This window comes from Cuculus canorus, chromosome 17, assembly GCF_017976375.1.
Source record: "Cuculus canorus isolate bCucCan1 chromosome 17, bCucCan1.pri, whole genome shotgun sequence".
Lineage (NCBI taxonomy): Eukaryota > Metazoa > Chordata > Aves > Cuculiformes > Cuculidae > Cuculus > Cuculus canorus.
In genome coordinates, this window is record NC_071417.1 from 14167365 (window position 1) to 14180417 (window position 13053).

General features: G+C 53.9%; 1 long non-coding RNA gene across 1 annotated transcript; it reads left to right on the forward strand.

Moving 5' to 3' along the window:
- Positions 1-2967: 2967 nt before the first annotated feature.
- LOC128853923 (uncharacterized) lies at positions 2968-10770 on the forward strand. Its single transcript, XR_008452748.1, has 3 exons — positions 2968-6926; positions 7023-7151; positions 10677-10770. It is a non-coding gene; the product is annotated as an uncharacterized LOC128853923 (long non-coding RNA).
- Positions 10771-13053: the final 2283 nt, after the last annotated feature.

Consider the following 13053-nt stretch of genomic DNA (forward strand, 5'->3'; position numbering starts at 1 on the left):
GCACTCAAGCACTAGCTTGATATTTAAAAGCCATTTGCAGTACTGCTGCTCTGCTGGCTGGAGAAATTAGTCTAATCCCAGGACGTACATATCCTGGTGCTGGAGCAGTGCAACCCAATAACAGGCAGGGATGAGTCTCCTCGGGTGTCCTGCCTACTGCTAGGTCTGAATTAGTGTTCTTCAACCCAGAAAATGTCTTTCCTTCTTCCATTGCTGTTGAATTCTAAGAATTTTTAGGAATTTGAGATGCTAAACCTCAATTAGGCAGCACTTATTAATTTCTGAGATATTTATTTACAGAGTGCTCCCACTCACGGCAGTAAGGGCTGTTAATCGCTGAAGCTCGCTCTCCAGCCTAGGATTTGGGAGACCTGAAAAGCCCGTGGACGTGGCTGCCAGGCAGGCAGGGCTGGCTCGAGGAGGGGCTCATCGAGGAGCTGACTGATGCTAGTTATGCTCAAAGCAGTCCTTGTCCGAGGGAACAGGCTAAGGAGCGGGAATGCCTGTCCCCTCTTGGTGGCTATATTAACCGAACTGCCCTGCGATGCTTTTTGCCATCCCTGCTCTTTGGCTTGGGTCCTGTGTGATCCAGGTATCCTCGTCCTGCCCCAGCGTTGCTGCACGGCTGAAGGAGCTGCCTCTCCGTGTCGATCTGGGAGGAGAGCTGCAGGAAATCAATGGGGTCAAGAGAAAATGGAGTGCAACGTGCTCGTCCTTGCGACTGCCAGCACTGGGGATGGCATCTTCGCAGCGCGATGGCTCGAGGTTGTTTTTCCTTTCTTCTCTCTCTAGCAGGGACTGTGGCTCAGCGCTGCAGGGATGCTGTTCCGAGGCTTTGCTGACATGGGAAGCCCTGTGACTAATTCTTCTGGAGCAGGCTGTGCCCCCTTGACCTGAGAGACAGCAGCTCTCCCAGGATGAGGTGGGAGCCCTGTGCCCTGAGACAGTCCAAGCAGAAACAGGGGAGACTTCCAGAGCCGCAGTCCCCCATCCTATTTTATCTCTGTTTATGAGAACCCGTGGCCGTTGGGGCTGGGTTGTGGCATGGGGAGGGGAGCAGCCTCCTGTGTTTTGGGGCAGGAGGATCCCCCCTTTCTCCTGTTCATGGCCTAGTGGATTGCCTCTTGCCGTGCAAACCAGCAACATCCTTAGGAGAGTCTCAAAGGTGGCTCTTGGGGGAAAGAAGTTGGAGATTCATCAAGGTACACAGTCCTGTGTCAAACTATTGGCTTTACCTTGTTGTCCTTCCCAAGGATCACTTGGAAAAGGGCAAAACGGAGCTCTTCCCTTTCCCTTCGCGCAGGGCTGGGGACTGCCAAGAGTGAGTGAGTTTGTGTAGGACCCATGGTGAGGTCCTTTTCTTGGTTCTGTTCCAGAGGCACTGTTGTAACCCTGATGTAGACAAATTATCACAAAACAGCCGTGTCTTATCTCCTGGCAGACCCCATCTCCCTGACCGGTACCCGGCTCAGGCTGCTAATGAAGCAATTGTTCTACACAATGGATTTAGCCATCAGACATCATCTCAAGTTGATCTTGATCTATAATGCCTGCTTGTAGGCACGGGATGTGTTCAGCGCTCCCAGGAGTGGGTGGTGTGTGAAGTCTGGATTTATTAGCCATCTGGCACGCTGCTGGGCCATTTGTTACCGGGAATCTTGCAGGAAGAGCCTCTGATGCTGCGCGGAGCTCTGTGCTGTAGGGAGAGCCAGGATAATTTCCGTGAGCTCTTGGAGGGGGAGTCTGGCTTCTCAAGTGCCTAAAACCAGCAAATTTGGATCACTGCCCACCTGCTCTCGTGTTCCTCTTGAACATCCTGGTCCAGGTATCCATGGAGAAGCATGACCTGCTTCTTCCTATGCCAAGCATGCCAGGATGGTTGATTCTGGTTTTGTTTCTTAAGCCTGACCTCTTCCTCCTGTGTTTGGTGATGCCTCAAGAGGCGGTGAACAAGGCCTGCAAGGAATGTGCCATCTCTCTCCATGGGCACAGGAATCTGGCCCTGAGGCATCGCCTGCCCTTTGCAGGGCTCGTGTTCAGATGTTGAGCTGGGAGGCTCCAGAAAACGAAATGCAAATGAAATGGAAAGCTGAAGGGCAAGGGGTCTGCTGACTTCTTCACTGCCGAACTCCCCTGTCTGGAGGAAAATTGTATGCTGGATGTCGCTTTTGTCATTCTTCCCTGGTTAGCCTGGGCAATGCACTGGCAAGATAAAGGAAGCCAATTTCCTCGGCTCACGCTGAGATCTTATTGTGCATTTCCGTGAAGTGAAAGGGGAGGAGGGAGCAGCTCAAGCTGCCTGGAGCTGAGGTGCTGCAGGGTCCTACGAACTTGATAACCCTGCCTTCGGGAGGTGGGGTGGGCTGAAGAAGGGGTACCCAGCTGCTAGGAAAGGGGTATAATGACTCAGGGCCGGGAGTCTTGGCTTTTCTATGCTCTCCTGGACCATGCAGGTGGCAGAAGAGCACTGCGGGTGCTCTTGTGGGTGCAGATGGGTTGGAAGGGAGATCAAGTTGGATGTCAGGGTCTCACAGATGAGAGGAGAGCTGAGTGTTTGCCTCTTTTTCCCCTTTTCTCCCTGGCTCAAGTTTCAGGAGGTGGCAGTGTCCCCCAACACTCTGCTTTGACCTCGGGAACAGGGAGTGCTGGAGCCTCACCTCTGCCCTCGGGTGCAGCGCTGGGTTTGGACAAACTGTGGGCTGCAAGGAGAGTGCCCAGGGATTCCTGCTCCTCGTTTACCAGGTGAGGGAAATGAGGACGTCCCTCTCCTCCCTGTCTGCTGAGAAAGGTGTGCACTGCAGCACAGGCATGGCTCGGTTTGCCATCTCGCCGGCTCTGTGTGGCTGGATGACAGGTGGCATCTGACCTTCCTCAGGGGATGCTACTCCGTCCTGTCCTGTCCCGCCGGGGCTCCGAGGGGCGGCACAAGCGTCCAGTGGTACCCGCTGAGGCCAAGTCTCTGCCCTCTCCTCCGCTGTCATGAAGAGCTGTGGATGAAGGAAGCCGGTGAGGGTGTTGTGGAGCCAGGAAACCCCACTGCGCTCTTAGGGAATGGCTCTATCTGGAAACTGCTCCACAGGCTGGAGAGGCCTGGGTTTGTGGCAGAAGCACACTTTAGATAAATTGCTTTTGTTGGCATGTTAGATATATAATTCATGTCCTTATGCATGTTGGAGGAGCAGAGGGTGCACAGGGCCGGATCCGAATGGTTTATTCCTCAGTTGAGCTCATTCCCTCGTGCCGTGTGCTGTCCCCTCCCCGTGGCGTCTCCCTGCACTGAGATGGAGGCAAAGCAGCAGGGAGTGTGTTAGACCTGGCGAAACAGCAAAGCTGGTACCCATCTCCCTCTGCGTTGTGCTGGGAGATCAGAAGGGATATTGAAGCTGCGGATGTGTTCACTCCTCCACAAGACCCGGGAAGACATTTCTGGCCCCGGCTCAGCCCTTGGCGTCGCAGGGATGGCCACGGCAGACCCATCCCCAGGCACATCCCTGGCAGCAGCCAAGGCACAACCCCGAAGATCCCCTCTCCCCTCCTGCCTAATCCCATTCAGACCCTGTCCTCCACTTCTTCCAGGCGAGACTGGAAGCGTGAGAGACCGGCTGCTTCGTTTAAGGCTGAATAGATTAGCTCTCACCCTGGGGAGCAGCTCGCTCAGCTTGCACTGGAGATAAGCGGGGCCGTGTCCTCCCTGCCGTCGGACTCCTTGGCAGCTGGCGGAGCTGTGATTAGCCTCCATTTATGCAAGCTGTTAAGCAAACACCTGCGAGGTTCAGGGACAGAGAAGCCAAGTCATTTTTGCAAGCAAATAGTCACGTTGCATTAAACAGAGAACATTTTCCTTTCTATTTGTGGTGCCTTTTAGAGGTCTGAGGCATCTCTGGTCCCTGTGAAGTTTGTAGGGGTGCAAGGCAGAGAGGTTGCTGTGGGCAGCAGGAGCAGCGGTGACTCTGGCATCGTGGGATACTCTTGTGGCGCTGAGCTGATTGCTGTGAGCACAAGCACGGTTGTGACTTCTGGGATTGCTGCTTCAGCTGACAATTTCTAAACTTGTTCTGCTCTTATTGCTTTCTCGGCTGTTCGCAGTTCTCTGTAGTTCCCCCTAATCTCCTGCAATAGACCCATCGTTATTGCCGGCGGTGTGATGGGAAGCGTCACAGCGGCACCGGGATGCTGAGATCTATCCGAGTGTTAATAAAAGGGCTTAACGCAGAGAAAAGGAAATCCTGCTCCTGCGGGGACCTTGCCGAAGAGCCTCATCTAATTAACCTCGGAGGCGATCGCTTACAGTGGTGTTGTGCACCAGCAAAGAGCCCAAAAATAGTCTCCATCCAAACGCAGCTGGCAGGCAGGCAGCTTTCCGCCTCGGAAAGCCTGACCCGATCTGAGCCGAGAAGGGCAGAACAGGGCTGGAGTAGCATTACCTCTCCAGAAGTTTAACTCAGATTGCAGGGACGTTGCTGCGTATGAACACAGGTGTTTTCTCCCGGCAGGATCCCTGAGCCCCAGTGCGGACTCGGGCGGTTGGTCTGTGCTGGCGGCTCTCTGGCAGTGGATCTGCCTCATCTGCAGGGATGGTGTACACATAACTCTGGGAGACGGATGGATTTCTTCCTCCCTGAGCATTTCCCTCCAGTCCTACAGGAATTCTTTCAGTGAAAGCCTTTGCTCGCTTCTTCACAGCTACCTGGAGAAACCTCGTCCTCTCAGATAAAGGACGCGTCAGTATTGCTGTCACCCACCACTGTAACACATCCCCTCCCTCGTGGCCGCGTGACGGTGAGATCTTCAGCGACCGAGCAACCTGCTGGGCTCTCCTCTGTCCTGTCTCCACTGTGCCTTACGGTGTTCATTCTTCCCTATATTTTTGCAGTCAGTTTGCCAAGTCCTTTCCACATACAGGAGAAAAAAGGAGAATAGCTCTGTAATTCACCCCGGACGCAAGCAGCTGGCGGCAGGAGCCCAGCCTCCGGCCCCACGGCCCCTTGAGCAGATCTCCTGGCGGAGCAGAGGCAGGTGCCCATCCTCCCCGCTGGCAGCCTCGTCTGGGAACACAGGGATGCTCCTCTGGGCAGCTGTGAAGAGCTTGGGGCAGCCAAGGGGTTGGAGACAGAATCCCATGGGGTTAATTTGGGGTTTAGAGAGTTGCTTTCCACTTAAATTGCCCAAATTGAGTATTTCCTCTTTCATATTATTTTTCAAAGAGACCGAGCTTTTCCTCAGCCTCGAGGGAAATGTGCTTGGATCCATTTCTCTCCCAAAGTCTCACAGCAATCCTGCCTATAATTTGGGGTCTTTTACATGAACTAAAAATAGCTGCGGTGTTTGTAGCTCTGCGGTAAGCTGTTCCTTGCTCTCGCTGTACTTGCCTTTAGGCTGCCTTGTAGGTACATATGTTCCTAAAATTCCTGCTCCACTCTAGGTGCTTTTCTGCTTCTGGCTTAAATCTTGCTTGTCTAGGGAGGAAACGGGGGAGAAATAGCTATTTATTGATCTGTGCACTGCTGGTGAGAAGGGGGCCGGACCCTGCCCCTCGTCTGGGAGGTCAGGGATGCATCCCAGGGCGCTGGGAGCTGGGTTAATGCAGCGTGCTGGCTCCTCTGCTCTGGGAGAGGGGGGATTTGCTGCCTCCCTGCGCTGCCTTCCCTCGTGGACCCCCTCCAGGCAGGGGAATTGGCCTTTCACCGCAGCAGAAAGGCAGTTGCAGAGCCGTGGGCACCCTCGCTGCCCCGCTGGGGGATGCTGGCACAGCCTGGCACATTCTAGATTCTGCCCTTGGTGTTCGGGAGGGTGAGTGAGCAGGGAGTGATGAGGAGAGTTCAGCTGCGTCCCTCCTCTGCGTCAGGAGCCGTTTGTGGTTTGCTCTGGAGAGCAGGATGCGGCCCTGTGCCTGCTAATGGCTTGGAAAGCCTGTTGGGCAGAGAGCTGTCGGGGAAGGGAGCAGGGAAGGGAGCAGGCGTTCCTGGGCTGCTGCTCTGCTCTGTAGGAGGAAAGGCTTCAAACAGCAATTAACTGTCGCTGCCATTTCCAGAGAAACAGCTCTTGGCGCGCTGGACAATGGGCTGCAGGAAGCAAACAGGTTAAAAGCCCTAATTCTGCTAGGATATATTTAGGTGGATATTTTTCTTTCAAAGGAACGTAGGTTAAAAAGGCTCTGACTCCTTTAAATAGGCTTTTCTTCCCTTAACCAGCTCTGAGCTCCATTAAGAGCACGGGCTGTTCCTTCCACCCAGCCGGGACGGCTGTCCTGGTGCTCGTGACACACGCTGAACACAGCGGAGCTTCCTTCCAGCGGCGCGCGGGGGATCTGCAAACTGCCCCTCAAGTTAGCAGCAGAGGGGCTGAAAGAAAAGGGCCAATTTTCCCTTGACAGCTACCAAAAGAAAAAAGTTATCTGCCGCTGCCTGCTGGTTATATTATTTATTCTGTTAGCTGAAGCATAGCAGTGTAAAAGGTAATTTAGTCTGGGTTAAAGCAGCACAATACAAAACTCATTACCAAGCCGGAACCATGTTCTCCTGCTCCTGCTGCCTTGCCTCGATGTCCCTGGGTCCCTCTTACGGCACAGGCTGGGGCAGCAGTGGACCCACAGAGGAGAACCGGTGCCAGTAAAGCCTCGGTTGGCAGCAGCGATCGGCGGTGGCTGCACGGGAACGAATATGGAGCTCATTTCCCAGCACCCACTGCAAGGTCACCTCCACCATGGCCTCCTGCTGCCTCTCAGCGCTGACGCTAGCAAGCGCTGCTGATGCTGCCATCCTGGAGCTGAGGCTTGTGCTTAACGTGGGAAGGCAGCAGCATCTGTCCCTCACCGCTTCCCTGTTAGCGTGCTGCTACGAAGGCAAAAAGCCATCTGCCTGCAGAGGTTGAGTTCCACGTTCAGTGACATTTGCTAACCCAAGAAGAGAAATCACCACTGTGGGGAGGTAGGCAGAGGGACATGCAATGAGGGATACCACCTCAGCTTCTGAATTCACCAAAATATGGATCTTCTATATGTTGCTTTCCTTTTTGACCATGAGACCAGGCCCATGGCTCTTCATGTGATACCAAATCTCCTGACGTGCCCTTCTGGCGACTGCTGGAAGAATCTCAACGTGGGGTGATGGTCCTGTGCTGCTCCTGCCTGGATGTCTCCTCTTCCTCATAAGGTCAGTGTTGCCACATGAGGTCTTGCCTTCAGGAGGAGCCTCTAGTGCCGGGTTCACGCGGATCTGGATAAGCACTTTGACTCCTGAGGACACTTAAATGACACGATTTGCAGAGCATGGTCACTTATTACAAGCCAACATTTGCAGAGCAGCCCTATACTAATACTCAGCTGGGTTGCTGGTTCTTGCCCCGGGACCTGTGCGGGGAACCCCAGATCTGCTAGAGCCTCAGAGGTACCTCAAGGGTCTCCTCAGTTTGCTGAGGTGACAGCCTGACTCAGCCCACCATGAAGCAGCCCTGGCCCTTTAGTATGCCTCTTGCCATGATTTCATCCGAATTCTGCTACCTTTCGAAACTCTGTCATGTATCTGGTGATATTAATCCTAAAAACATCATGTTCTTGACGTTTATACGTCATAAGACAAACAGATTTCTTCCTTGATTCTCTGAGCTTTCTTCATGCCTTCATTGTGTTGGTTATTATGTTGTTTAAGCTGTATGTCAGCTCTTGTTCTGGTTTACTGTAGATGAGGCTGGCTTGTCAGCACTTTTGCCTCCTTCCTTCTCCCATCAGCTTCCGAGAGTTTGGGCAGAGCTGCTACATGTTAGTTCTGCAGCAGCACTTTGATTACCTCTCATAACACTCCCGCTGTTGATGTTGACCAACCAATACAGCAATTCAATGAGTTAGTTGTTCTTGACAAGCGTTATTTGCCCTGGATAAGTCAGGTAGCATATCTTCAGCTGCAGGTAATAGGCAGTAACATCCTCCTTCCATCTCATCTGAATGTTTCCAAGACACTCTGACCCAAAGAGGCTTCATTCCTTCCGCCGCAGTGAGATGCTGAGATGCCTGAACTAAAGTTCAACAAAGTATTGTGGAGTCCGAAAACCACGGGGCTGCTTTAAATGAGGCTCTTGCCCTCTGTAATCACCCCACCTTGAGAAGTATGAGATGTCATCTCAGGCTGCAGGGCTTCTTCCCAGGGCTGGTCAACATTGACCTTGTGATCTCAGGGTTGTCCTGGCAGCCGGTGGGCTTGCAGCCTCGGGGGGAACACAGACATAGCAGCTGCTGCTAAATGCCAACCAGTACCATTCTTTTGGCTGGTTTGAATGCATAATGCTCTCCCAGGTGTGTGTTTGCCCCCTGTGTTGGCTGCTTTCTTGCCCCAGTGGAGCTGGGGCTCGGCCGGGCAGGCTGTGATCCCCAGCATGGTGTGTGGAGGAGTAAGGTGATCCCGAGGTGGCACTTCCAGAGGGTTAGAGAAGCTGGCAGTAGCTTTTTGGCATCCATTGCTTTGGTGTGTCTGGACCTGCCTCCCCACGCCTACTCATCTTCCCCAAATATTGCTGCTCTCCGTTAACTCCTGGTTCCTGCGCCTCCTCCTGGAGCGATGCGCAGCTCTGAGCTCCCTTGCAGGGATGCGATGGTCCTTCCACCGATGTTCATGTCCACTCCCCGCTGGAGTGCTTGGCCTATTCTTCTCCCAGCAGCCCTCTCCCTTTGCTCTCTTAGCCTGCACAGCCCTAACGCTGTGGAAAGCTTCCCTTTCGGAGCAGAGCCCACCTGTGGGTGCGATGCTGTCACACTCTGCCCACACACCTGCCTGTGGGGGCTTGATGTGTTTGTTCTCATCCCCCAAAGCAGTGGAGAGGGCAGAGGCACCTCTTTTCCTCTCCTTCTCCCCCTTGCAAGCACACACCATGCAAGCGAGGGTGAGGAGGCTCCTTTTCTTCCCGAGGCCGGGGTCGGAGGTGGCACCTCCCTGCCCTTCCTGCCTTGCAGGAGAGCCCAACCTGACCACCCTGCTCATTTGATTTGTTTTGGTTATGTTACAGTTGAGGGTAGAGTCGCAGATGTTTCTGTGCAGCGATAGGATCTTGCCAGCCGGCTCTCCTTTAATAAGATCGCAGGCGTTGGAGGTGCCCGATTGCCTTATCTCCCCTCTGCAGATGTGTGTTACCTGTCTCGCTCGCCAGCCTGGAAAGAAGCAGCTGAAACGCTGCTGCTCAGGCCGGTCTCTAGCGAAAGCGACAACCCCTGCTCGAGCCCATGAATAAACGAGGAGGTTGGATGCTAAAGCAAGGCATGAACGCAGCATTGCCCACGCTTTTGTATCTTTTGGGCACCCCTGGAAGCTGTCTGGGGCCACGGGGGATGTCTGCAGCTGGAGAAGGGAGTGCCGGAGGGTGCATCCAGCCCAGAGAAGCCCCTGTGAGCAGAAAATGTGGGAAGTGGGAGTTGGAAATCAACAGCACCTCATCCAGTACGGATGCCTTCATCCAGTACGGAGCCTGGAAAAACGCAGAAATTGTGCAGGGAAGTGAAAAGATGCGATGAGAAACTTCAGAACAAATTCTAGCAGTGAGGAGGAGGAATGGATTTTTAGCATATGAAAAAAAAAAAAGGGGGAAAAAGAAAAAAGTTCTTAGCGATGTTATTGGAATTGGAAAAGCAGCGCATGTGGTGGCGTTATCTGTGGAGAAGGGATGATGCCTTCAGTCCGTGTGACCGTGAATATGTGTGGATCTGCCTCCGTCGCTGCTGTAGCCCAGGGGCCACCGGCAGCCTTTGGGAAGGGTGGGCAGCTCAGGGCACGCGGATCCCTCCGGCTCCTGCCCTGGGGCTGGCGAGGAGTGAGGGGCTCTCCTGGTCACACACTGCTTTGGGGTGAACCCTGAGCAGCGCAGGAGGTGAACTGCTCTCCAGCTGGGCTTTTCTGGGAAACGGTTGATGAAGGTTTCATGGGAGTTTATATAATGATTGACCTTAGAGGAATGGGTCTTATTGAAGCACGAAGCCAGCTTAGCTTGGAGCTGAGTCAAGCTGTATTGCAGATGGTGTTGTTGCTGCTTAGAAATGTATACTTTTCTTTGGTTGGGGAGTCATCCCCTCTGCCTTGTTGCAGCCTGGTAGGGAAACAGTCCTGGGTCGCAGCTCCGTGTCTTCCCCACAGGGCACCTTCTTGCTCTAAGCCAGGCTGAGCTGCCATACCGGCACCTGCAGGGCTTGTAAAGCCATTTTAGCTCTGCCCGCTGATATTTAGCCGTGTCTCCCCGGAGCAGAGTTGCCCCTTGGCCACAGCTGCCTTAGCGGGTTGCTTGCAGCACCCAGGCTCTTTGAGATCTCTCGAAGCAATGCAAACGAACCCACACTTAATTGCTTTTAAAATTCCCTGTTGCTATGATGACTCACGAAGCGTGATGCGCTCGAGTTCTCTCTCTCCGCTCCCAGGTCTTGCGTTGCCACCAGAAAGCTGTGTGTGTACCTCTGTACATACTAGTGCTTTATTCTGGCTTTCAAAGGTGGTTTTAATCCCCTTGGAGCGCGAGCAGAATCTCTCCTGAGCTGGTGAAGGGTTTACTTAAAAGGTCTGATAATAAGGTTAAGGAGAGGCCAACAGCCGCTCGCCCTGCTGCGGAGCACTTCCAGAGCTAAATTTAGCCCCTTGAGTCATTAATGAGTCAGCAAATTGGGGGCAGGAAATCTTGATTTCTCTTTTTCATCCTTTTTTAAACAGTCATGCACCCAAGTGGATGCCGGCTCCGGGCTGGCTTGGTTTCTGTCCTACCCCAGCGTGCCACCTGCCCACAGCGCTTTGCCCGTTCTTGAGCCTGTCCGGGAAGAAGTGAGGTCTCCTTTCTCTGACAGCTGCCACGACAAGCGGCCTGTCGCAGGCAAGCAGCATCGCTTCCCATCATTAACGGTCTGAGGTATGAAAAGCTCTATCTGATGAACGTTGTCCTTGGCTGGGTAAGTGCTGGTTGAGGCTGTGGACAGGTAGAGCATCCCTGGAGCTGCTTGGAGACACGGCAATGACTGAAGGTCAATCCAGACGTTATTCTCTCAGCGTGGTGTGCGAGAGCGCTGCAGCACGGCTGGTAATCACGGAGGAGCTTTGAAAAACCCATGTGAGTGTTAAAATAAGCAACAGCAGGAGATGTAGATTTGCTGGACCTCTAGAGCTGCTTTACACGATGCCCAAGCCTTCTCCAAGCCGGCCTGTCTCTGTGCCGTGTGTGCGATGGTCCCAACCCGCAGAGGAGGGACAGGCTCTGGGGGACCAGGAGGCTGCAGGGGAGCGGCTGGAGCCCCTCTCCCCAGTGCTGTGCCTGGCAGAGACCCTGCTCCGGTCAGAGCAGCCCAGCAGGATGTCCAGGCAGCTTCTCCCAGCCTCTGGGAGGTAAATCCTGGGAGCGAAGTCCTCCCTGCTAGCTGATTGTATCAGTTTGTATTAGATCCCACTGAGTGTGTTTTACATAATTTGTTTCCCAGAATGAGATGTTTTACAAATGCAGAATTTAATCACCTCGTAAAAGGAAATGGAAAACTTTCTTTATCCCTTAGGCTGGGAAACACCTAAAAGGGGATCCAGAAAATAGGTGATCTGCTCATCCCACAGTGCTAGCTGGGCTGGAGAGCCCAGAAGAGTCAGTGTTTGTGCTTGCAGACAGCCAGGGGTTGGTCGGGAGAACTCGGAGGGTCAAAAACCCATGCTGAAAACACCAGGTATGGAGACATTGAAGGAGAGCTGAGCCCCAGGGTCCGGCCCGGGCGCTGGAGCTGCTGCCCAGCACGCTGTGCTTGCCTCCCAGGGACCGTGATGCCGGGCTGAAGGAGGCAGGAGGTGGTCTGGATGCTGTGCGTCCAAAGCCTCTACAACAGCTCCTGAAGAACTGCCCTTCCCTTGGGCCATGGTTCTCCCCTCACTTCTGTTTTTCGGTAGAGACATCCCAAAAACTGGCACTGGAAGTGTCTTCCCCGCTGAGGGTGTGTATTTCTGTCAGTGAAATGAATCCAAGCAAACCTCTGTCAGAAGCAACACTGGCAACATCTGTGACAAGAAGGCTGTTTCTGGCCTCTCCACGGGAGAAGGGTCACCACCAGGCTCTGCTTAGGACCTGGCTCTTCTTGAGGGAGATGGACCTCTAATTTGCTTAAGGATTGCTGGCAAGCCCCGAGTCTCCCTGGCCGCGGGAGGTAAAGCAGTGGCTCACTGGACGGTGAAGGGCAAAGTGAGCGATGGGTGCTCCTCGCCACGCTCGGGGTGTTGGCACGGTGGTGATGGATGCTGGGCTGGGGGGTTGCAGCTCCCTCTGTCATTTGTTTTTATTCACAGTAAGCGAAGGATGCAAAATCAGAGTAATGGCCAAGGAGTCGGCATCCACTTGACTTTTCTTGCCCATGGCAGGAGCAATTAATCTAGCTAAGGCATTGCAGGGAGGTGAGACTACAAGGTTAGGCAGCCTGAAGCCTGTGCTTCGGGAGCTCCAGGAGCTGAGGATAATGCTGGAGGAGCAGCCACAAGGTGTGTTCCCCCTCCCTCTCCCTGCCTTGCCTTTGATCTGCTGCCGGGGGGGAATATCATTCCCTGTTGGGAGCTGGTTCAAGCCAGGCTGGCGGAGCAGCAGGACCTCACCGTTACTAACGAGATGCCTGCTGCTCACCCGCTGACAGGCGGTAGGTGTTCAGTGCTGCAGGTATTCAGTGCTGCCCAAGCCCTGCGCTGATAAACGCAGCCTCCCAGAGATGGTGTGCCTTCCCTCTGCTCTGGACCTGTCATCTGCTCCCCCTTATCTAATCCAATCTTTCCTCTGAGCGCCGCTTAAACCTTCTCTCTAGTGTAACAAACAGCTGAGGTCTGGTCCTGCTGCTGAGCAGCGTAAAGTGAGAGCGGCTCTGGCTGTGAGTGGTCTCTGCCCCACGGTCGGAGCACGGCAGTGGTCTGCAGGAGGTTTCTGGACTTCTGTGTTGCAAAGAGTGTGACTATCACCTTCAAGGAGAAAATCTGAGCCTTGCACCGTGGCTGCAGCAGATATTGGAGGAGAAGCACCCTGCACCGAGCAGCGCGCTCCGTGCTTGGCTGTGACTTTTTGATGGCAAAGGTAAAGAGCAGC